We start from the raw sequence: 26642 nt of genomic DNA on the forward strand, positions 1-26642 counted from the left end.
AGAACAGCTATGTATTGATTAGAGAAAACAATTACATAAAATACTTATACATAAGCCTATAAATGATGTAAAGTTTTTGAACAAATATGAAGGAATTTATTTCTCGAAACTTTTTAGATAAAACGAAACATAATAAAACAGAAACAACAACAAAAAATAACTTTATCCCAAATCTTACTTCATTCTGGATTAGCCTCAATTGGATAGACTAACGTAATGTATGGAATTGTTCTAATTTTCAGGGATAGGAACTTTGCTGGGGAAAAAGGTTAAATTTTATTATTTATATCAAGGTCAAATAACTTTTTTTAACCTTCTCAATATGCTGAAGTAACAAACCCCAAACTTCAGTGGCTTAAAACAGCACAGGCATATTTCTTGTTTATGCTACCTTCCCAGTGAGGGTTGCCTAAGAGCACACCCCCAAATTCTGCTTCCCTAAGTAACCACCACGATTAGATGACTTACAATAATTCCAAGCAATTGTACAGGAGACTTCTGTTTTCTCACTTTCCCGCAACACATTTTCCATCCTCTTAGAAACTCTTCCTTGTTTTCTTCTACCAGCCTATAACCATTTGCTCAGAATACATGCAGGTTGTGAATAAAATGAAATGGACCTATTTACCACTCATCTGCCATTAATTTCCTGCCACTGGAGAGTGGCCATTTCTAAAGCTACAGTTCTCTAAATAATCAGCACTATTCTTCCTGGAGTTGCCAAAAGCAGCTTTTGAATTCAAAGACCATCAAGCAAAATCTTGCTTAGCTGTGAAAATAAGCCCGGGGATGCTCTACCAAGCATATAGCCAACTAACTAAATCATTTACTAAAATCCACAACAAAGAAGCTTTCAAATAGAAAAGCAACTGGGTTGGAAACTTTTCCTCAAGAGCAATAGTAGCAACAAGACAAGAGAAAATAAATTAAAGAGGTACGTGCACAAGTTCATAGAACCAAAGCAGTGAGAACATTGTGATGTGTTATAGTTCACTGCTAGTGCTCAATTTCAAAGTGTGTACAATGGAATATTGCCTGAAAATACTGTTATTGTCCAAAAGTTATTTATGTTACTTCACTAGAAATAAGTATTGGTATCATTGAAAATGACAGTGTAAATAGTAATTTATGCACTGAAATGTCTAAGCATGAGGCTTTCTCGCTTGTGCAGGCTTGCCATAAAACGGATACAGAACTGATTGCCATAGCTGACAGATTGTTTTAAAGAAGAAAAGGTATGTTTCTGTTTTCATCAAATGTAGAACATAAAAGCCTTGATGCACCCAGGAAGTGCAACTGACTATCATGTGGTGGGTAAAATAAACCCAATTGTAAAAAATAAATAAGTAAAAATTAAGTGTATATCACTTTTGCTAACTGACAGTTATTATTTGTGAGTAGAGGAAAAACAGAGAATATGACAAGCCCTATTATGTAAAGTAACACAGAATATCGTTAAAAGAAATACATTCACTCCTGGAGAGGCAATATAAAAGAGTGACTATGACATAGACTTGGAATCAGAAAGCCTATGTTTAAAATCACTTTCCTTTAACTAGGGAGAAATTTTATGGAAGTTACTTTAACTCTCTAAGCCTAAGGGTCTTTATCTGGTAAATGGGGTAGTAATCCCTCTTTCATTATTTGTGAATATTTAGCAAAATGCTATAAAGTCCAGAATGTTGATGAAAAGTCAGTGATATTTATTATAAAACAGTACAACAGAACAGCCATTCTACTAGGAATCAACAAAACTTGGTTCACCTAAGTTAGGACATTAACTCAATCTTGGCCTTTTCACATCTCTAAATCTTACATTTTCCATATCTATGAACTGTGAGGGAAGAGGGAAGGTGGATAAGAACATTCGTTCATTTCATTCATCCATCCATTCATTCATTCATTCAGACTCTTTTACTGATCACTTTCTATGGGCTAAGCATAGGGTACAATGACTGCAAAGATGTGTAAGGCAAAAAGCTCTCTTCTCCAAACACAGTCTGGTGGGGAAGTCAGAAAAGCAAAAACAGCAAGTACCATGCAGCAGAGTAATCACCTTCACAGAGTACTGCTGGAAATGCAGAGAAAAGATGAATTAAAACTTCCAGGAAAAGCCACAGCTTGCTTAATCTATGAATGCTATATGTACAGGATCTTGATAAATATTATGTATAAGTGTATATACATATACACCCCCCCATATATATATATATATATATATATATATATATATATATATATATATATATGTAGCTGAGGAAGATGGGAGTTCAATTACTTTTCAAGAGGAAGAACAAATACAAAGTCAGGGATGAGTGAATGTTCCTGTTGAATTAGCAGGGTAATAGTGAGCTAGCTTAGTGCCATCACTGCTGTGCTGAGCAAGTCCCATCCAGTCTGGAGGTCTCATCTAAAAAGGCAGAGTGGAGAGCTCTATCACAGATTCTGGACATGAGCTTCAAGTTGGAGACTGGATAGCTATTCATGAAAGACTTTGTGAAATGAAATCAAAGCTTAGTCTTGGGAGCCAAAGAGAAAGGGATAATACCGTGGGTGACAGTGTTCTCCCGCCTTCGAATGTTTTGGAGGGACTCTAGGGTTTTGATCAAAAATCAAGAGTCAATATAGCAAAACGGACACTTGCTAAATGTTTGAGAAAGAAGCTTTAGCCACAAGGGCAGCCACAAAGCCAGGAGGATAAAGCACCTCTGAATTCACTGGAAAGATGAGCAGCCTTGTACTTCCAGGTCACACTGCATTCCTGGAAAAAGGGATATAAGAAAGAGATGTTCATCCTGTAGGTGCCAGCATGGTTACTGGTGATGGGCAAGACTGTGAATACCAAGGAAAATGATAAAGTCACATCTCTGCTTTTCAAAAAATTATTAAACCTAGATTTTCTTTTAGACCACGACCTTTGTCTCTTCTCAAAACAGACAGTATGTAACTAAAACAATTGACTTTATCTCAAAAATAATGTTTAAGAAAAGAGGTAGGTAAGTTATTTGCATTACTGATGAATTCCCATTCTATCACAAATTGATAAGTTTGATTAACAAATCTGTTCTGAATCAGCTCTTGTTTAAAATCCAGCTTATCACTTTTTCTTTATTCACTTCATCAGCTACAAATCAAAATTAAGACATAGGTTTTCTTTACAGTATGAGATTTCAATTACCACTCATTCTCTCATCCGAAGGGAACATGATTGTGATGCTTAGCAATCTTAGTAATTACCATGCAGGAGGAAAGGTGAACTATTCTGAGACGATCCTTGGAAAGGGTGCAAATTTGTAATACACATCTCCTGCAATATTCTGAGAATTTTAAAACATCATACCGATTTTGTTTTAAACTTTAGAGAAAGGAAGGTTGTGGTTTGGAAATGTAAGAAAAAAAAAAAAAAAACAGTTTCTTTTCTGAAGCATGTGATAGTGTAACATCCCGCTGACTAAACAAATCATTGGGAAACTATAAAATCTCACATTTTAAATGCCATATGTAATTAATAACACACACTAGATTTCAGTCAAGTAAAGTTCAACATCACAATTCAACATACCTTCTCTTTCCTCTTTAACACTGTACTGACGATATCTCCCAACATAATCATTACCTTTCTCTGCTCGTGTAGATTTAAAGATGTTATGTTATCAACATATTCTTAGAATTAGTCTCTACCATGAAATAAATTAGGGTTTTCCTAGCATGTATTATTTCACGTGACTTCCTATTTTTTTTTCAACTTTGAGCAGTAAACTTAAATCTTTAAAAAAATAACTCTACTAGGAATTTTGTGTGCTTATCAAACACTTAGGGAAGATACTTGAATCAAAGAATGACCTGTCTGAATTAATTACTTGTTGCAGGATAATATTTTAGGGATGTGTGCAAAAACGTTATTAACAATATTAAGAGAAAGTTGGGGGCCAGGAGAGGAGCAAAGCTAAACAAATACACACATGCACACACACGTTTTAAAATCATGAACCATTTCTCTATTGCACTTTACTATAATAATTAAAATCTTTAGCTTACAGTCATACTGCAGTTTAAATTGTTCTCTATATAAAAAAAATTTAAATGCATAAATTACAAGGCCTATTCTCACTCATAATAGCATCAGTTCCCGTGAACTTTCCTTTACTTTCTATCATAGTGCATGATCCTGTCTGTGCTCCTAAATAAGTCCAGTCCTCTATGTGTGCACGATAATTCCATCTCTTGTCACCTATGTCACCTAACCAAGGACATCATGCTGATAATATTCTGTTCTTTTTCATTGTTTACCTTTTCTATCAGCATGAAAGCAAACTGTTATGTCTATGATTTTAAAGAACAAAGGAACAAATAAAAAATGTCTCGACACTCCTACCTTCTTCTACCTGTGCCAAATTTCCCTATTTTCATCTATAGCCATAATCCTAAAAATATTTTTTTCTAGTCACTTTCTTCAATTTTTTTCTCACCCTCCCCTGATCTGTCATTAGTCTTCACATTCTGAACCCAATGGCCAAATGTCAGTATTCTTCTTAGTGAACTGTCAGCAGCATTATTCTTTCCTACTTAGAAAGGTTCCTTGGTTTCCAGAGTAGCATGTATTTCTGGTTTTGCTCATAGACCTCAAACTGTTGCTTTTTAATCTTCTTTGTCAATTCTTATTATCTTGGGCCTTTAAATTTGGAGTTCTACAGGCCCCGGTCCTTAAGGATTTTATCTTTGCTATCTGTAGTCATTCACTTGATGATCTTTCTTGGGGTCAAGGCCTAAAGCGCTAACTGGACAATGACTTTCCATATTTACATCCCAGTGTGGACCTCTGAGATTGTGATTTCACAAACACCACAGAGTGAAAAATACTGCTCATGAGTTAGGTAAGAAGAGAACTAAACATTGACCAGTGGATCAACAAGAGGAAGCCTTTACATGTACTATTTGAGTGTACAGGCAGGGTCAAAATTCTACTAAAAAGAGATTCAAGAGAAAATGGGAGGAAAATAATTAGATATAGAAAGTGCTGAAAAATATGTCAAGGAGTTTTGCTATAAAGGGGAGTAGCGAAATGGGGAAATGCCTGTAAGGCTCCCCAGGGTCAAGAGAAGGTTTTTATGGTGCAAAATCCTACAGAATATTTCTGCTGTTGGTAATGATCAACTAGAAAGATAAAACTTGACGACAAAGGAGAGAGAGTGGGTAATTACTGGAGTGATATCCTTGAACAGGTGCCAGAAGAGGGAATCTAGTATACAAGAGGTGGGTTTGATCTCAGATAAGCACATGTACAGCTCATCAGTTTACATTAAGGGAAAGTAAAGTGCAGATAGAGAGAGATGCTGCTTGGTGAATGTGTTGGTTTGAATAGGTGTGATTATTTTTGCTCATTTCTTCAAATTTTCAGAGCAATAGCGTATGATTTCGATGTGTGCTAAGAGGTCACTTGAATCTATTGAGCACAAATTTAAAATTAGAATAGTCAGAAATGGTTATGTTTTATCCTCCAGCCCGGGTCTGTGTTCTGTTGCGAATGTAGAATTGGCAGATATTATTACTTAATCAGTTTTGAGGTTTTGTAAAATTAGGTGGACCACCTGCAAATTAAATATACATGATCTGTTTTTGTTGAAATTGATGTTGGAGGTAGAGTCTGGTGGTCCCAATAGTCGGCCTCAACCCTCCCACTCCTTTTATTAGGTTTTTGACTGACTCTGTCACAAGAAAGAATTCAAGGGCAGAGTCACAGTAGAAAGTAAGAACAAGTTTAATAAAATAGATAAGAAATACAGTTTCCACCGAGAGAATGCAGCATAGCTCCAGAGACTGAGAAGGGCCCACACAAAGTTTAACACAAAAGTTAGTTCAGTACAAACATCAGGTCTAACACAAAAACAAGAAAAACCTACTTTTAGTTCAGTACGAAGTACAGGCTGGCTGCTTGCTGAAATTAAGTTAGATACAAAGTAAAGTACACACACCTCAGCTAGCTAAGTGTGAAAAGTGAGCAACAACCCTGCCTTTGGCTGGGATTAGGCTTTTATGGTTTCTCTGTCTAATGAATATTCAATTAAGGGGTGGTCCCAGCATATAACTGGAAATGTTATATGCTCTCTGATACAGAATGTTCTGTGCTCTCTGTAGAGAATTCCGAGCCATTAGATTGCATAAGCCAGTCCCCTGTGGTTTGGTTATCCCCATGTTGGTGCTAAAAATAGATCTAACTGGCAAAAGTAACTTTCGTCAAGGAGAGCTCAACAGCCTCAGATCTGAGGGACTGGCTGGAAACCCAGAGGCTTGTCCTGAAACCTGAGCTCAGGGAAAATGAGCACCTCCTGTATCAAAATGAAACTAATTATATTTAAATGCTTCACAAATTCCAATGAAAAATGAAAAAGTGATTTCCAGGAAGTATGAGTTGATATCATGTCTATATCTTGCTTAACGACTTTAAGTTTAATTGAATAAGTGAGATTGATGAGACAGAAATATTAAGCATCCACTATTTGGGGGAAAACAATAAAAATCTCTGAAAACTAATATAAAATAGTCACCAAAAAATTACAAATAGTCCTTTGCAAATGTCAGTTCATTTCTACTTTGCTTTTTTTGAATGCTATTTTTTATTATATCTATTTTTACTTTTTAAAAATCCTATCCATTTTACATATGTTTTTCTTTAGTCTATCACCAAGACTTTCATGAATTCTATGATGTCTTTAGGTTTTTCCAAAACATTGCTCCATTTGTATGTCTTTGTTAAATAATGTATTTATTATAAGGTAAACATATAGGTGTGTTTTAAAGCAAAATATAATTTAATGTGACAAATTATGATGGTCACAACACTCAGGCTCTACATTAAGAATTAAAAAAAGAAGTATATGTGAAATAATTTGTTTAGAAGGCATTTCTATCTTCTAAATGCCCTTATAGAAGCAATGACCAGTTGTACAATTTGTCACATTTGAGAAATTATTTTCACATATATTATCTTCATTGATCTTTAAAATAATAGTGAACTACATTTTAATCTCAATTTCACAGACAACATAATTTCAGTCTTTCTTTTAGTTACAAAATTAATAGATTTGGACTCAAATTCATCTTCTAACCTCAGAACTCTTTTTGCTAATATTACTGAAAATTAGAGTTGGTCCTTATCTGGATTAGATAGTTTTAAAGCTGTTATTTTTTTTTCTTACTTGAATCTTAAACTCTAGTTCTATATTTCTAAAAATTTCCAAGAGCTCATGAGTCATTACAGAAAATTTGGATTTTTCAAAGAGTAGACATTACACATTTGAAGGCAAAACAGGGTCAAAGAGTTCATCTTCTAGAAACTTATCTAGAATCTTGCAAGTAAGCAATGACTTACATTATTTTAAATTTGTTTCAACAGAGATGGCACCATTAGGTTATAAAATATGTATTTTTATTTTGAATTAATCATTGAGATTAACATAATATTTTCAGGGACAAAATGGACAGATAAAAATTTTTGAATGAAAAACTAGAAAACATGCCAATTACAGTCACCTGAAAAGTTGTCATAAGTTTTTCTGTTAAACAAAGAAAAGTCACTAATGTCATCTTTGAGCTCATTTTAAGTGGCATCCCATCTATATCCATGCCTATACTCGTGTTTGTTTGTAAAATGCAGTGTATATATTATCCATACAAATAATGCAATTTGGGAGCTTTTTAGTTTCAAGCTAGTTATAAATGCGTGAATAACTTATTTAAAATATTTTAGACATATTGAGTTGACACTATAAGAACAACTTTCTTGACTTAATAACAAGTGATGCTTTTCCTGTATTTCTAAGTCTAAATGTCCCTTACGTAATTAAGTTTTTCAACACGTAACCAAAAGCAGTGTTAATGGCTTTTTACAGTTAACCAATCATCTATTGAAAATCTTTGTCATCCTAACATTTATTACTATTTTTGAATATGTTAAGAATTTTAGCTACTTTAAAAACTTTTGAACTATGCTATATTTATGCAACTTTCCCTAAAACCTTCTCAATGAAGATAAAAAATCTGAGTAGCATGATTTCAAAGTTCACTCAGAAAATTATTTTTTGTATAAAATTATTAAAATAAATTAGATAACTGAGCCAGAAATTGAGTAAATCAAAATTATTTTCAGTAAATTAGAACAAATCATGTTTTTTCACTAAAACTGATTTTTTAAAATTCTATTCACTCATTGCTTTCTTCTAAAATTATTCAAAATTTGTAACAATATAGGATTCTCCAATTTTCAATATTGAGTTAATTCTGATTTTCTTAAAAAAAACAAAACGATCTTGATTCATAATTCCAAGTTTTGGATGGCTATTTTCTTGTTTACTTTTAGCTATGGAGGCATGTAGTAACTTAGATTGTTAAAGTATTAAAGGTATTTTGTGTCATATACTAATAGACTTAACTCAGTTTATTTACAGAATAATAAACCGATGTCACATATACCTGAATAGCTCTTTCTGTGGCCTGCCATTTGTCTACTGCTAATCTTATATCACAGGGACAGGACACATAATCTTTAATATGGAGGGTTTTTGATACTTCATGTTAATTACCATTTTTTAGCTTCAATTCTAAATTGTGATATTCTTTCTTCTTTTCTCTATATCTGTCCACAGAATCTGTGTGCTCCACCCAAGGAACTGTAAAGTGATTCACAGCAGAAGAAAAGTGGATTTAGTATAACTTTTATACTGAACTTTTTTTTCTTCAATTTCTAGTTTTATTTCCTGTTTTTTCCAGTATGATATGTTACCCACCATGGCCAGGCACTTGTCTGTTTTTGTCATCATTGTATCCTCAGTGCTCAGCACAGGGTCTGGCTCTGAGAAGATGCTCACATTAAATTCATTTTTTAATGAATTAATGCAAATCAGAAACAAAAACATAGTCCTATTTAAGCAGGCATTGATCAATCTCATTGAGAAAGTACTTGAAATGAGATCTTACTTTTTAAATATTTTGTAAATAAAGTCATTGGGTAATTTGATTGTATATATGTAAAATTTATACTTTCCTCTCATGTCCAAATAAAAATAGTTTTAGAGATTTTGAAATTGCACAGTTAGGTGATTCAGGAAAAACTGGCTCCTTTACACTAATTGAACTCAAAGTAAATCAAAGTAATATGTTTACACCAATAAATACAGTTTTAAAAAACACTTAAAAATGTATATCTGTGGTTCAAATCTCAACTCATGGAGCTGATAGAAATGGAAGGTGTGCCTACTTTGGAAGGAGGAATTGTTGGTTTTAGGCTACAGGAATATTAATTCAGATTAGGAATGTTTTTACTTTTAAGTAAATCTCCAGATACTACCTCTTGTGAAAAACACAGTGTGGAAGCAAGAGCAAAATTATAAAAAGAAATAAAAAAGAAAACTACAAAGGTTAGTTACCTTATCCCAGTACATACATCATACAATTTGATAATTTACAGATGAATGCAATAAATATACTATATATTTCTACTTTTTCAATTGAGTAACAGGGTGTGGGGAAAATAGGATAATTTAGTCAGGCTCCCTGGACATTTCTTTGTAAACAAGTTGTGTGGGTGGAGTTAGTGAGCATGTGCGCCAATGTATTGTTTTAGTTAATTGCTTTTGTGTGTTCTTCAGTTTATGAAGGAGGCTGGCCAGCAGAGAGCTCACATCTAAAAACAGAGCATGTTTATTCTGCTGGCAGCTGCTCAGTTTCAATTTCTCTTTGGACTTTTACCCGTAGCAGTTGAGTTTCTGAGTTTCTCCTTTGTACTATTTAACTCTTAGACATGTGTGTGCTGAATAAAGACTATTCCTACTTCAGCCAAGGCTCCAAGGACCTTTTTGCCAGTTTCCTAGCTCATAGACCTGCGTGTGAAGGGTTTGTGGAGGGCTCTGTGAGCACCAGAGGGAAGGGATGAAGAAATGGGTCTTAACCACAGTCCTATGTTACCCAGGGCTCCCTAGCTGACATTTTATTACATCTCATGCAACAATTTGGAAATGTTGAAGTACCCTGCCTTTAACATATGGCAATAGAAATAGATAAGCTAATTATGCTTCTATAACTCCAAGATTTTATGTTCCTATATAAAAATATAGTATTAGAAAAATATGTAAGAATAGGTCTCCCAATGATGTAAAAGACATTTTAACAGTTGCTTATAAGTCCATTTGAAGATCAGAAGTAGATGGCCCAGGAAAAGTTCGGTTACTTCCATGTTTCTGGGACTGAGTTACACAGAGGGACTACTTTAAGTTCTCTTAAACAATGACATATTTCCTCAGTTCCCCATATCTCTATACATCCTGAAAGACTAGCTCACACTAATAAATATATATTTTTTTCTTTTCTGGATTTAAGCAAGATTGTGACTTTTTATTTATTTATTTTTTCTTTTCTGGGACATTATTAACTAACTCCAGATAACCAAACTGGTACAACAAATTCCCCAAGGGGGAAGTTCAGAAATAACAATCTTAGCATCAAATCCCTCTTCCATTTACTTAAGCAAACTTCTGGCTGCAGCATACAACAAATGTAAAGCAAATGAGTAAATATATACAGAAATGAAACAGCCACACCAAGCAAAACATACCCTCTTGCCCCCAATTTCATGGGGAAGTTCTCCATGATTTCATTTGGTAGCTGAGCTGTGTTGCTATGGAGCTGCTGCTCACTGCCAACTGCTGCTCCTAAATTGCTCTCTGCCTTTCTCATTGCTGTTGCCACAGAAAGATGGTGTGCATTAATTTATATTTGCTGTTTTAGACTTATGCTCAACTGTCCATCCCCTGTAATGGAGTACTTCTGCTATGGGAGAAAAATGTATTTTTAATATTCCTTTCTGACTTTTAACTGAATCCCCAGCACATAATAAAATATGTAATACACCTAGATACTATCCATTTTTAAGAAGATTTATTGCTATTCCATTGTTTAGAAGAATTTTCTGTACTGCACACTTCAATATTGTATCTTCGTTGGAATCAATTGGGAATATTAATCAATCTGGTTTACTGGTCCAGGGGAGTTGGCAAGTGGTCAGGGCGAAATAGTGACAAATTCTGAGAATCTAGACGTGTTTATAAAATAGTATCGAAAGACTTCAAGACTGATTTTCCCCAATTCACCAAAAGACTGCCATTGAAATTACCAATAATTTGTAAAATTAGAAATATCCTGCATTATTACTACAATGGAAGCAAAAATGTTAAAAAAAAAATAGAAAGAATAATGGATTATTCTTAAATAAGAAAGTGAGTATAAGCCAATGTCAAAGGAAGATCCAGTTGACAATCCCTGTATTTGCAAAACAGCAGCAAACCAGGTAATGAGAGGACAATGCCTTTGAACAGAATTCTTCTCTTTTGTCTTCTCCCTCTTCTTCTTCCACTCCTACCCCTTTGTTTCATTAAGGCAAACTGAAAATTTCAGGTGTCAAGATAAAAATACCGAACTATTTATGCTTTGTGCTTTATAATTCAGTTTAATGTTATTTGCTTTGTGCTTTCTGCCTGTGGGTAGGTTTTCTTAACTATCTGATTGGTCTGAGAGCCCCATAGTTACTATAGTTCACTCAGTTTGGGCCACAGAACACAGGAGGGTTTTATCAAGCTGAACAGCAAGCATGATCAGGCAACCTTTCCAAGGGACCAGACATGTTTGAGAATTTTATCACCCAAAAGACAGAGATTGGCATCCAATGAAGATATTTTTTTGCTTTACATGGTGTTGATGGACACATTTCTACCAAATATGTGCATAGAATTATTTAACAAAAGATCAATAGTCATTATTTCTAAAGTGGTGTTTGTGCAGATGATGTAATGTGTCCTTTTAAAATGTGGATATGCACCTATCACTTAAAGGGGCATACTTGTGACAGTTCAGTATTTAAGAGTAAAGGCTGTGAAACAGTAATTGCTATTTAAAAACTCCAGCTCTGTATATTTGTCTGAGTTGTGTAGAAATTCAGAAATAACAGGATATCTCTATTTCTATCTTTATATCCATATATCTATCATCTATCAAGGTACCTAACTGAAAGAGAGAAAGAGAAGGAAACAAAGAGAGACAGAGAAATTTACTCTAAGGAATTGGCTCATGAAATTGTGGAGGCTGAGGCATCCAAAATCTGAAGTTGGCAAGCTGGAGACCCAGCAGAGCCAATATAATAGTTCTAGTCTACGTCTGAAGGCCTGAGAACTGGGAGAGCAATGGTGTATGTTCCTGTGTGAGTCCAAGTAAGAATGCAGGAGAAGACCTGCCAGCTCAATGACGGTCAGGCAAATGAAAAGAATTCTTTTCATACTCAGCCGTTTATTCTTTTCAGGCCTATAACAGATGGGATGAAGCTCATGCTCATAATACAGGACAATATGCTTTACTCAGTCTACTTATTCAAATGTTAATCTCATCCAGAAATACCCTCACAGACACTCTTGGAAATAATGTTTAACCAAATATACGGCCATTCTGTGACCCATTCAGGTTGACATTTAACCATCATATTTTGCCTCCTAGTAGCTTTCTGACTTTGGGGAAGTGGCTAAACTCAGTCTCAGTTTTTCATCTTGAAAATGGGTCTAATTGTTTTACCTATCTTATAGGGTTGGTTTCAGGTTTAAATGAGATAATACATGCATAGCACTAAGGATAGTACTGGCCAAATAGCATATGCTCTATAAAAATTAGTTAATATAATGATTTCTCAGTGATATTGGTCAAAGTATAGTAATGCCAACTATTTTCATGAGAGAAAAAAATGTTGTATCTGGGTTCTCCATCTCCAGGTAGAAAATTATCCTGAGTTTTTCCATAACAGCATTGTAGTGTGTATGTGCTTTTGAGTAAATCTCAGATATCATCTAGCTCCCATTTTTTTTTTTTTTTAACTTATGAGGTTGAGTGATAAATGGTAAGCCTAGTGCAGAGGAAGAAACAGTACCTAACCCAGAATTCCTAGTTATCACTAGGTTAGTAGAGTAAATCTTCTAAAAATTGGATCATATTGGGATCTCGTCTTCCCAATTCAGTGGCTAAGCAGAAACTGAGATTCTGTGCATTCTCCCACTGGATGCTAATGTCACTGTTCTGTGGACTGCGCTTTGCATAGCAAGGTGCTAGAGGACCTCATTACAATGTCAGGGAATGTGGAACTTAATAAGTAAAATCTTTCAGTGACAACTTATCTGAATATATTTAAAATGTATTTATTTCATATTAAAGAAAATAATTACTTGTCCATTAAACATAATAAATAAATTACTCTGTGAAATATTATATTTATGGCATGTTATATCACATTTATAAAATAAAAATTAAAAGTTATTACTCTGTCATGAAGACAATTCTGTCATTTATCCTCAAGTTACATTATTTACTTAATTTGGAGGAAGACAAATTAAATATGATTAAAATAATACTACTCTCTTCTACCAGAGTATCTTCCTTTTCTATTCATTATTCCCCACCAATGTATTAAACAAACAGAATTATTTTCCATGTAGTAAGAAATATCCTGGTAAAAATAGTTATTACTAATATGTATTTTAGATTGCGATATCAGGGAAAGTCTATCTGAGAAAGTGATGTTGAGCTAAAGAATAAGTGAATGTTATGGGTAAAAAGAATGGGAAGGAGGAGACGCATAAAGAAAGGGACTTTCTTTTCACTTATCTTTATTATCTGCTTTAAATATTTTGATGGATACATATTTCAAAGTTATTTTACTTCCTTTATAAACTTTTTATAGACAGCAATAACGTGATGTCTGTCTTCTAATGAAGAAAGCCGTTTAAATCTGATAAAAGGTAGTGTCACATCAAACTTTCTTTGTGGGAATGTGTCATCTGTCTTTATTTTTTCCCATGTTACTGTTGATTTACAGGAATTATTTTAGCCTCTGATCTCTTGCATATCACTGGCTGCTATAATTTAGGCAGGGTTATTTATTTTCCCAATTAATGATGCAGAAGACAGTTCCTCAACACTTTGCCTACTTCAGGATGCATCTGATCTATTCACACTTTGCTATGTGGTTTTCATTATTTTGAGGGGGAATAATTACTTAATTAGTAGACTAGATAAAACCATTTTAAAATGTCAATTGCTGCAACTTATAGTTAACTTTGAAAGTTGCTTTTCTCTGTTTTAATAACTATTATAAAAATATCAAGTATAATTTTGTTAAATGTTACACTTATTCATAATGGAATTGTATATTGGTGGGGCTACTCAGCAATATATAACACAAAATTAAAGAAATATGTTCCTTTATCTGATTTACTTTATATTACACTCATGTTAATAATATTATTGCCAGAGGTTTTTTTATGTATAACATACATTTCATCAGATATTGAGGTGATTACTATATATTTATCTAAAATATATTTACTTACATTTGAAATAATGTTTAAAGGTTTACTATAGCTTTGTTAATCAAACATGATTATGTATTTGGAGAAAGAATATCACTGTACAGGCCTCATTCTTGATTTCCAGATGCTTAAATCCAAGTGTCTACTTGACACTTTTATCTGATGTCCTACAACTCAAACTCGACATATTTAGATGTAAGCCCTAAATTCTCCACCCCTAATCTGTTTCTCATTCATATATTGATATTATGATGGACATAATCTTCCTCTATGTCACCTAAATGAAAACCCTTTTCTCCACACATCATATTTAACAGTGACCCAGTAAGTTCCACTACAACTTATTTCTTTTTCAGTCCCACATTCTCAGTGCCAGCATCCACTGTCTTCCTCCTCCCCAGGGATTTATAGTTTTTATTTATTAAGTTTTGTCCAAATTAACACTGCTCATAAAAGATTGACTACTATTTTAACTTTTGCATCCTTTTTTTCTTATTTTTTATTATTTTTTATGGCAATAACGCTTAACATGAGATCTATCCTCAACAGATTTTTAAATGTACAATATGGTATTGTTAACTCTGGGCACAATGTTGTATAACAAATCCCTGGAATTTATTCACCTTGCATAACTAAGACTTTATACTGGTTGATTAGTAGATTAGCAACTCCCCATTTCCTCCTCCCCAAATGAGTTTGACTATTTTAGATACATGTAAGTGAGATCATGCTAGAATTTGTCCTTCTGTGACTGGCTTATTACACTTGGCATAATGTTTTCAAGTTCATCTATGTTTTTATTTATTGCAGGATTTCCTTCTTTTTTAAGGCTGAATAATATTCCATTGTATGCCACTAATCATAAGGGAAATACCAATCAGAACCGCAATGAGATATCACCTCACACCTGTCCAGACGGCTATTATCAAAAAACAAACAAACAAGCAAAAGACAACATGTGTTGGTGAGAATGCGGGAAAATTAGAACACTTGTACACTGTTGGTGGAAATGCAAAATTGTTCAGCTGCTATGTAAACAGTATGGAGAGTCCTCAAAAACATAAAAGTAGAACTACCATAAGAAGCAATGCCACTTCTGAGTATTTGTCCAAAAGAACTGAAATCAAAATTTTGAAGAGATAATAGCACTCTAATGTTCATTGCAGCACTATTTACAATGGCCAAGATCTATCCATAGACAGATGAATAGATAAAGAAAATATAGTATATACATTCAATGAAATATTATTCAGCCTCACTGTCTTTTATAATAGATTTCTAACTTATTTCTAAAGATTTCTATCCAATTTCATTATTATTATCAACAAAATTGTGAGTGGCCTTTCTGAAACAAATCATATTAGGTTAACTTCTGTATAAAGTAGTTCTATGCTCAACCATTTAATCTACAGGTTATAAAGTTATTCTTCTTAAACAGGTTTTCGAAGCCTCCAGTGTCTGGAATTTGGCTTTCAATGTATTTTCTTAGCCTCATTTCTGTTCTGACTCCATGACACTGCCATACTGACCATTCAAAATCCTCTAAAAACATCCCCAAACCTAGCCCTCTGCGTGGAGTGTTTACGTAAACCTCATTCGCCCATCCTTTTATCTTTCTAAAATTATCTTTTCATCTTTAAGGTTTTGCTTAACTAGGTATGCTTATCCTTCCACAACTTCCTGTTTATTACCTGCAAGAATTGGCAATCCCTCTTTTGTAGACAAAGACACACTGGCCATCCCATAAACTTCTGAAGGATACTTTGATAAATTCACTGTGGTTGGAGAAAAAACAATCTTTCCAAGCCCTGTGGAGATTGTTCTCTTTTCATGGAGTTCTTTCCCTGGCCTCAATAGTTTATTCACTCATATGTGCTGTTCAGTACTCAGCTGAAGGTTGGAAGAGAACCCTCTGCAGGTATCTGTAACTGTCTCCCTGCAGCTTTCTTCTTCCTGGTACTCTGCCTTGGCAATTCTATCTCACTTAGTTTTCTCAAATAATGAACTCTGTCTCCTCAACTCAAGTAGTTTTGTAGCTTGATAACTGTACAAGTAGAAAGTTGCGGCATTTGTGGAGATCACTTCCCTACACTTCCTGTTGGTCAGTATCTGAAAACCGTTTTCTTGTGGATATGCCTGCTTTGTTATTTAAGTAGGGAGGCTTAATTTTACCTCTCATTCAAAGATCCCCCTAGAAGCAAACATCTACTTGGTGTTCTTCCCTTTAAGCATTTTTGGACTCTTACAGTACCCAGGACAAGTGTCTAAGAGTTAAATAGAACAATTTGTATACAGCAAAATAGCTGTTTCATGGCTCTGAGAAGGCAACAAAATATGGATAATTTAACCAGAGAAATGGAATTCAAAATAAAATGGAAATTATAGAAATAAAAACAGAGTAATTAAAATTAAGAACTCATGAATTTTACAGCATATCAAACAGAGAAGAAGAACTTTAGTAGCTTGAAAGTAGTCAAGTTGAAACACTGAACTAAAATAATTAAAAAGTACAATTTTGAGTATAAGAGACTTTGGGGATAAAGTGAAATGTCTGTCAAACAAGTAACGGAAGTATTAGAGATGCAGAGAGTATATGGGATAAAGGCAACCAAAAGGGGTGACATATCTGCCCAACTAACCTTCTATATTTTTATTTAGCTGAATATGTACAGAATTTTTGCACTTATTTTTTGTCATATGTTTATATATGGGCCGTTAAAAATAAGTTATATAAAGATCAGAGTTTAAGAAGAATAAAGATGAGAATCCTCAGATAAGAAAGGGACACCTGCACTCTCATGTTTATCACAGCTCTAGTCACAATAGCCAACATATGGAACTAACCTAAATGTCTATCAATGCATGATTGGATAAAGAAAATGTGGTATTATACACACAATGGAATGCTACTTAGCCATACAAAAGAATGAAATTCTGTCATTTGCAGCAGCGTAGTTGAGCTTGAAGAAAATTATGTTAATTGAAATAAGCCAGGCACAGAGAGATAAATACCACATGTTCTCACTCATATGTGGGAGCTGAGATAATAATAATAATAATAATAATAATAATAATAATAATAATAATAGTGAGAAGAAGGAGGAGGAGGAGGAGGAGTTGAAGTTTTAGAAGTAGAGAATAGAACTCTGGTAACTAGAAGCAGCAAAGGGGAGAAAAGAGAGGGAATAGTTAATGGAAAGAAAATTACCCCTAAATACGAAAAATAAATTCTAGTAGTGTAAAGTAGATCAATGCATCTATAATTAACAATACTTTATTATATGTTGTCAAATGGCTAAAAGTGTGGAGCTTAAATGTTGTCTTCACAGAGAAAGTATAAAGTTTTGCAGTGATGAATTTGCTAACAACCCTGACTTGATCACTACACATTGTATACACATATTGAAAGATAACTCTGTACCTCATAAATATGGGCAATCAATATGTTTTATTTAAAAAATATAAAAAGAAAGTATATACTGAACACTGAGCTAGATAAAGAAAAATAAATTCATACAGAGAACGTGGTAGTTGTGTAGAATAGAGTTATTTCACAACTGGACCGGGAATACTCTGTCCTCATCTTTGGGGACCTCCGTATTTCTGGCTTAGACTCTTAGCCAAGGTAAGGGCAGAAGGGCTCAGCATGCTGTTTAAAGTTTGAAACTCCCCTGGCAACCCTCAGGGCCAATTTTTTTACTGATGACTTTTTTACCCTGCATAATCAGTTAGGTAGCCTGGCTTGACCAGAGAGGCATAGATGACTACACTGGAATCTTCTGCCTTGAGCATTCCTGAAACACAGAGTTTGGTGATTCAAACTGGAGAAGTGTGTCCGTGTATGAATAAGTACCCTAGTGAGCTTGAGCTGTGATATTTCTAAGACCTTCTATGCTTGCATGCCCTCTTTCTTTTGCTGTACATAATTTTCTTTGCTTTAATGAAAAGCCTTAGGTATGCACCCTTTATAGGTTCTTGTGAGTTCTTTCAAATGTCCAAACTTGTAAAATGTTTGTAATAGTTAGAATATAAAATATTAAAAATGAAGAGAAAAAAATCTTTAAAAATACAAATAAAAATAGACAGATAAGGATCATATTTGACTGATAGCCAATCCCTTTTCAGAAAGAGTAGAAGAAAGTAGAAGTGAGTTGAATATTGTTTTTAATGTGATAAAAAACATGTTTTCTGAAATTTTATAAAACTAACTATTTTTAAGGTGCTGGGAAAATAGAGACATTTTCAAATGCAGAGACAAAGTGATTTTTTTCCCCCAGGTTTACTCTAATAAATATTAGAGATTTTTCAGAAAAAAAAAATTGAACCAAGAAAAATGGTATCCACTGGAAAAAAAATAGTAAACAGAACTATAATACGTATATCAATAAAGCCAACTGTGAACTGAATAAATGAATATTTTTTACTTTGGACATATAAAACACCATGAAAGCAAAGTATACAGTAATGTTACATTCATTCACTATTAAAATGCAGTTAGAAATGCTGAATAGTTATCCTTTAAAAAATATCATATGTAAACATATGTGTTAAAAATGTAATATAAATTATAGTAATGTGCTAGTCATCTAATTTGCAAAATGTGGTTTCTGTTTTTTTTTTTAATGTAAAACTTACAAAACAGATAAATCTCTAGAAGAACTAGTAAGTGTAAGAAAAAAATTTTAAATAGACCAAAGGGACATAGAGAAAAATATGTTTAAATAATAAACTGACACTATGAACTATTTTTGTATTTAAATACTCAGGTAAAACATATTTTTCAGAAACAAGTTATTGCTATTGCCTCAAGAAGTAGTAGAAATCCTAAGTCAATAACTATTAAATACATCACAAAAATAAAGTCTTTCTGTTTTTAAATATGTCATTTTATTTTCATATGTTAATATTATGTTGAGAAGTGCCTGTTTAAACATCTTACCTGCTTTTATTTACCATTTGTCATTTTTTTCCTTAATCAATTTGTAGGAGTTATTTTTCTATACTGAAAGTCCTTTGAAGGTTATATGTGTTGCCAATTGATGGAGTTTGGATGTGTTGCCCCCACCAAAACTCATGTGAAAATTTGATCTCCAATGTGGCAGTGTTGGAAACTGATTAAGTCATGGGGGCGGATCCCTCATAAATGGATTAATGCTCTCCCTGGGGGAGGGGGGAGTAATGAGTGAGTTCTCGCTCTATTAGTTCCCATGAGAGCTTATTGTTCATAGGATCCTGGCACCTCTTGCTTCTCTCTCTTGCTTCCTCTCACCATGTGATCTGCTTGTACCTGCCAGCTGCCTGCCACTTTCCAACATGAGTAGAAGCAGTCTGAGGCCCATGCCAGATGCAGCTGTCCCAGAATCGTAAGCCTAATAAACCTCTCTTCTTTATAAATTACCCGGCCTCAGGTAATTCTGTTATAGCAACACAAAATGGACTAAAACAGAAAATTGGTACCAAGGAGTGGGGTGTTGCTATACAGATACCTGAAAATGTGGATGCAGCTTTGGAACTGGGTAATGGGCCAAGGTTGGAGGAGTTTGGAGGACATAGAAGAAGAGAAAAAGATGAGGGAAAGTTTGGAATGTCTTAGAGACTTATGTGGTGGCGAGCAGAATGCTGATAGAAATGTGGACAGTAAAGGCCATGTGGATGATGAGGTCTCAGATAGAAATGAGGGACTTACTGGGAATTGGACAAAAGACAACCCTTGCTACACCATAGCAAGGAACCTGGCTGCATTGTGTCCATGCCCTTGGACTATAAGAAAAATATAACTTTAACATGCACATTTGCTTCTGTACAAATGCTTGCTAAAAACGAGAAAACATAACTAATGCCATTTTAAGTAAGGCAGCTCCTAAGGGGATATGCAGAGGCCAGGCAAGTCAAGGCAGGCACAGGCACGCTAAATTCCAGGAAGGGAGTAATCACCACCCGGTTCCAGGAACTGACCAGTTCCTTATCTAGAGGCCACCTGGCCACAAGGAAGATAAACGATTGGGAAATACGCTATTCCTTTTCAGTGTGCCAGCCTGCTAAAGCCCACCAATAAATCCAAAGGTCACCTCTGATAACCTGTAAACAGTAAACAACTCATCCTGTTGCCAAAGTCTGTCTAAAAATCTGTATAAAAAGTGCTTGTGTTAAGAGCTCGGGGTTGCTCCTGTCCAGGAGACTGAGTGACCCCAGCATGCTGGAATAAACTCCTCTTGCTTGATTGCAGTGCTCTCTGTCTCGTGGTCTTTGTGAGGTGAGCCATCCCGACGTGTGGGATTTGTGCATGGTGCACAAATCTTACAGGACTTTGTGGAAGTTGGAACTTAAGAGTTGTGAACCAGAGCATTTGGCCAAAGAAATTTCTATGCAGCAAAGCATTAAGAATAATGCATGGCTACTTTTAACAGCCTACTCTGAGTTACGGCAGCAAAGGCATGATGTAAAGCCAGAACTTAAAATGGAAGCAGAGTGTAAAAGATTTGGAATATTTGCAGCCTGGCCATGGGGTAGAGAAGTGGAGAGCAAGAGAACAATGCAAGGGTGAAGCAGATAAACTGGTTGCTAAAGACATTATCTTGGAGGTGAGGCAGCCAGATGCTAATAGCAGAGAAAATGAGAAGAAAGCCCTGCAGGCATTTGAGGAGTCTAAAAGGGTGCCCCACCCATCACAGACTCTGAGGCCTAGAAGGACTGTGTTATCCTGGAGGACAGACCTGGAGCACAGCTGCCCTTGGGATCCTGCTCCCTGCATCCCAGCTGCTCTGGCTGGAGCTGCCCCAAGTGTGGTTCATGCAGCAGCCCTGGAGAGTAGAGCCCCAAAACCTCAATGGTGTCCACATTCTGTTAAGTCTGTAGTCCGGCAGGACATGAGAGCAGTGGAGTCATGGCAGCCTCCACCCAGATTCCAGAGGATGTATGGAAAAGCCTGGAAGCCCAAGCAGAGACCTGCCACAGGGGTGGAGCCACCACAGAGGTCATCTACTAGAGCAATGCCAAGCAGAAAAGTGGGGTTGGAGCCCCCACATGGAGCCCCCACCAGGGAAATGTCTAGTAGAGCCAAGGCAGCAGGGCTCAACAGGACCCCAGAACTCTGGGGCCACTGGTAACGTACAATGCAAGCCTGGAAAAGCCACAGGCACCAGTGTGGCCCACTGGGCTGTGCCTGGCAGAGCTGTGGGAACAAGGCTGCTTGATGCTTTGGGGACGCAGATGCCCAGTTGTGCCCAGGATGCAGGACTTGGAGTCAAAGAACATTATTTTGGAGCTTTAAGACATAATGTATGCCCTGCTGGATTTCGGACTTCTTTGGGCCCTGTTTTTCCTTTCTTCTGGCCTATTGCTCCCTTTTGGAATGGGAACGTGTACCCAATGTCTGTTCCACCATTGTATCTTGGCAGTAGATAAATTTGGTTTTGTTTTTTGCAGGTTCACAGCTGGAAGGACTTTTGCTTTTGGTCTCAGAGGAGACTTTGGACTTTGGACTTTTAAGTTGGTGCTGGAGCAAGCTAAGACTTTAGGGACTGTTGGGATAGAATGATTGTATTTTGTATGTGAGATAACAAGAGTTTTGGGGGCCAGGGGCGGAATAGTGGAGTTTGTATGTGTTTGTACCCTCCAAAACTCATGTGAAAATTTGATCTCCAATGTGGCAGTGTTGGAAACTGATTAAATCATGGGGAAGGATCCCTCATGAATGGATTAGTGCTCTCCCTGGGGGAGAGGGGAGTAATGAGTGAGTTCTCGCTCTATTAGTTCCCATGAGAGCTTATTGTTTATATGACCCTGGCACCTCTTGCTTCTATCTCTTGCTTCCTCTTGCCATGTGATCTGCTTGTACCCGCTGGCTGCCTGCCACTTTCCACCATGAGTAGAAGCAGCCTGAGGCCCATGCCAGATGCAGTTGTCCCGGAATCAAAAGCCTAATAAACCTCTTTTCTTTATGAATTACCCAGTCTCAGGTAATTCTGTTATAGCAACACACAATGGACTAAAACACTAATATATTTTATTACTATGTGTTTTGCATTTTCACAGACAAAAATAATTCTCGATAGAGTTCTTAATTCTATTGTTTAATTTATAATCTTCCAATCTGATTAACACTTATATTGTGCTCAGTTTAAGAAAATATTCTTACCTGAGGTCATAAAGACATTGAAGCAATTTACCTTCTACAATCTTTATGGTATATGAAAGCTAAATACCTACTTTTCATATTTTGGCACACAATTTACTTGGAAATAATTTTAATGTATTTTATGAGTTAAGGTAAAGGTTCAATTTTTGTTTTCCGTATGGATATTCACTCCATCTAGTGTCAATCCTTAAAAGGACAATCCATTTCCTTTCATAGGATTTTATAAAATTTGACAAAAATCTAGTGACCACTCATACGTGGGAGAATTTTTGTACTGTATTATGTTCCATTGGTCTATCTGTCTATCATCCAGTCAATACTTAATTGTAGTTTTATAGCAATTTTTGCTATTTGGTTAAGTAAATCCTTCCTGTTTGGCTCTTTTGCCTCCACATAAATTTATTTATTTATTGTTTTTTTTTATTGAAACATATTGGTTGTACATAATTGTGAGGTACAGAGATATTTCAATACATGTATACAATGTGTGATGATCTAATCAGAGTAATTAGCATATTAATCATTGAAACACAATAATATCTTTGTGACATGAACATTTGATCTTCTCTCTTCTAGTCATTTGATAACGTGCAGTAAGTTATTGTTAATTATAGCTGCCAGGCTACACTGTACACAAATAAAAGTTATTTTTCCTATCTAGCTGTAATTTGGTGTCCATTAACCAGCCTCTCACTCTCTCTGCTCCCTCCCCTTTCCTACCTGTAGTAACCACAGTTCTACTCTGTAATTCTAACAATTCAACTTATTATTTATTATTTATTTGTGTGTGTGTGTTTTAGCTCCCACATACGAGTGAAAATGATGTATTTCCTCTGTTCCTGACTTGTTTCACTTGACATCATTTTCTCCAAACTTGCCCATACTGCTGTGAATGGCAGAATTTCATTCTTTTTTATGGCTGAGTAAGTATTCCATTGTGCATATATAGCCCATTTTCCTTATGCAATCATCTGTCGATGGATGTTTAGCTTCGGTCCATATCTTGGCTATTGTAAATAGAGTTGCAATATATATGGTAGTGCAGGTATCCCTTTGATATGATGATTTTTCATTCCTTGGGGTATATACCCAGTAATGGGATTGCTGGATCATATGGCAGTTCTGTCTGTAGTTGTTTGAGAAACCTCCATAATGTTTCCATAATGGCTGAAGTAATTTACAGTCCCACCAACAGTGAAGAAGGGTACCCTTTTCTCCACATCCTCTCCAGCATTTGTTATTCTCTTTTTGATAACAGCCACTCTAACTGGGCTGAGAAGATATTTCGATGTGATTTTGATTTGCATTTTCCTGATGATTAGTGATGTTGAGCATTTTTTTCATATACTTGTTAACCATTTATAGTTGCCTTTTGAGAAATGTCTATTGAGCTCCTTTGCCCATTTTTTAACTGGGCTATTTAGTTTTTTACTATTGAGTTGTTTGAGTTCTTTATATATTCTAGATATTAGTCCCTTGCCAGATGCAGAGTTTGCAATTCTTTTCTCTCATCCTGCAGGTTGTCTGTTCACTCTGTTGATTGTTTCTTTCTCCGTGCAGAAGCTTTTTAGTCTGAAAAAATCCCATTTGTTCATTTTTGCTTTTGTTTCCTGTGTTTTTGAGGTCTTATTCACAAAATCTTTGCCTATTTCTATGTCCTGGAGCATTTTCTCTGTGTTTTATCTAGAAGTTTTATAAGTTTCATGTCTTACATTTTAGTCTTTAATCCATTTTGAGTTGTTTTTTTATATGGCGAGAGATAAGGGTCTAGTTTCATTCTCCCACCCATGGATATCCACTTTTCTCAACACAATTTATTGAAAAGGCTATCATTTTCCCAGTGTATGTTCTCAGCACCTTTGTCAAGGGCTTTGACTGTAAATATATGGGTTGTTTTCTAAGTTTTCTGTTCTATTTCATTGACCCATGTACCTATTTTAATGTTGGTACCATGATTACTATACGTTTGTAGCATACTCTGTGTAGAATTCTTTCCTGTCATTCATAAGTTAATTTCTTCAGTAATCTGTTGCTATCTTGTGACATTTTTATAAATTTAACTTTTAAAATTATTTTGTACTAAAACTCAACATATATTATATATTGTCTGCATACAGATGCACTTATCATTAATTATCATTGTTTATTTGTAGTTTATCTGATGTTTTTTGCATAAAATTATGCCATGTTTGAATAATAGTTTTTATGCTTCTCTGTTTTCTTTTTCTTATTTGGGCCTTAATGCAGTTAATAAAATCAGATGATTATATTAATGTATCCAAAAATGCATTCAATAAATTTTAAACCCACTCCTTATAAAAACTTTAGAAAAACCTACAAATCAAAGATAAATTTATTAACATGATAAAGGAAACTACAGAAATTCCACAGCAAACAACATCCTTCATGGTGAAATTATAAAAACAATTCTCCTGAAATTGAGAATGAGAAAAGGATGCTTGTATTAGCATTTCTATGAAACGTTATATCAATAATGGGATACCATTTGGTAATATTTCACCCAAAATTTTGCACATATGTGTACAAGATATATTGAAATACTTTAATGGCATCAAATTTGTACTGGACTCAGATATGAATTGGGAAGTGTTCTCTTTCTCTTCTCTGGAAGAGTTTTACATAATGTTTGTCTTAAATGTAGAATTCATCAGTAAGGCTATCTTTGCTTAGTAATTTCTTTGTGAGACTTTGTAATTTTCAATTTAATATTTTAATTAATAGATACAGGAGATTTTATGTTTTAGCAAGTTGTCTTTTTCTTGAATTTTGTCCACTTCATCTAAATTTTAAATTTTTTTTTGGCAAAATATTTGATATATGATTCTCCTCTTATTTGTGTCTACTCCCAGCTTTCTTGATGAGTCTTGGCTGTGATTTATGAATATCGTTGATATTTTCAATGAACTATCATGCAGATTTATTAATTTTATATAATAATTATTAATTACTGCTAATATAATTATAATTTCCTTTCTTCACTTTTTGGGGGGGTTAAATATTCTATTCTCTTAAAAATTCTTAGAATGGAGGCTTAACTTACTGATCTTCTAGGTCTCTAGTTAAAACATACGCATGTATTTAAGATACTGCATACCCCATTCTCCCATCAGCAACAGTCAAACAAAAAAATTCTACATGACTTTAAATATCCACTCTTGACATTTACTGTATTGTAGTAATTTGGTTCTAAAATTTTGTAACTTTCCATTACTTTAAAATTGTATTAGAGAGTTGCTTAATTTTTAATAAATGAAGATTTTCAAGTATCTTTTATACATTGATTACTTGCTATATTTTAGTCTGGTTTGGGAGCAAACTCGATGATATTTTACTCCTTTAAAATGTACTTAGATTTGCATTATGTTTCACTTTATGGTTATTTTTCACATATCTTCCACTGGAACTGAAAGATAATTTGTATATATCGGTTTGGAGTGCAATATTCTCTATATGTCTATTATGTTATTGCTTATTATAACAAATATAATAAGTAAGTTAATAAATGTTATAATAAATAAACAAATAAATAATATTGTTTATTATAATAAATAAAAGTGTATATTTTATGATTTATTATTGCTTGTTAAGTCAATCACAGAAAAACTGCACTAACATTTCCTACTCTGGTGCCATATTTACCTATTTCTTCTCTTACATTTGTTCACTTTTGTTTTATATTGTAAGGCTATTTCATTAGTTATACACAATTTTAAAATTCTTAATTCTTTGTGATGAATTTTAACATTATAAATTTCCCTCAACATCTCCAGGAATATTTGTTACCTTAAAGTTTACTTCAACTGGTATCAGTAGAGTTATACAATATACAGCCATGCATCATGTAAGGACGACATTTCAATCCATAATTGGCCACATGTAAGAGTGCAGTTCCATAAGATTATAATGGCTATACCATACAGCCTAGGTATGCGTAGGCCATACCATCTAGGTTTGGGTAAATACACTACTTGATGTTATCAAAACAACTAAATTGCCTAAGGACACATTTCTCAGAAATTATCCTCATCATAAGTAATGCATCACTGGTTGTATATATTTTTTCCTTTTAGTTTGTGTTTGCCTGTTACATT

Source organism: Cynocephalus volans, chromosome 7 (assembly GCF_027409185.1).
Source record: "Cynocephalus volans isolate mCynVol1 chromosome 7, mCynVol1.pri, whole genome shotgun sequence".
NCBI lineage: Eukaryota > Metazoa > Chordata > Mammalia > Dermoptera > Cynocephalidae > Cynocephalus > Cynocephalus volans.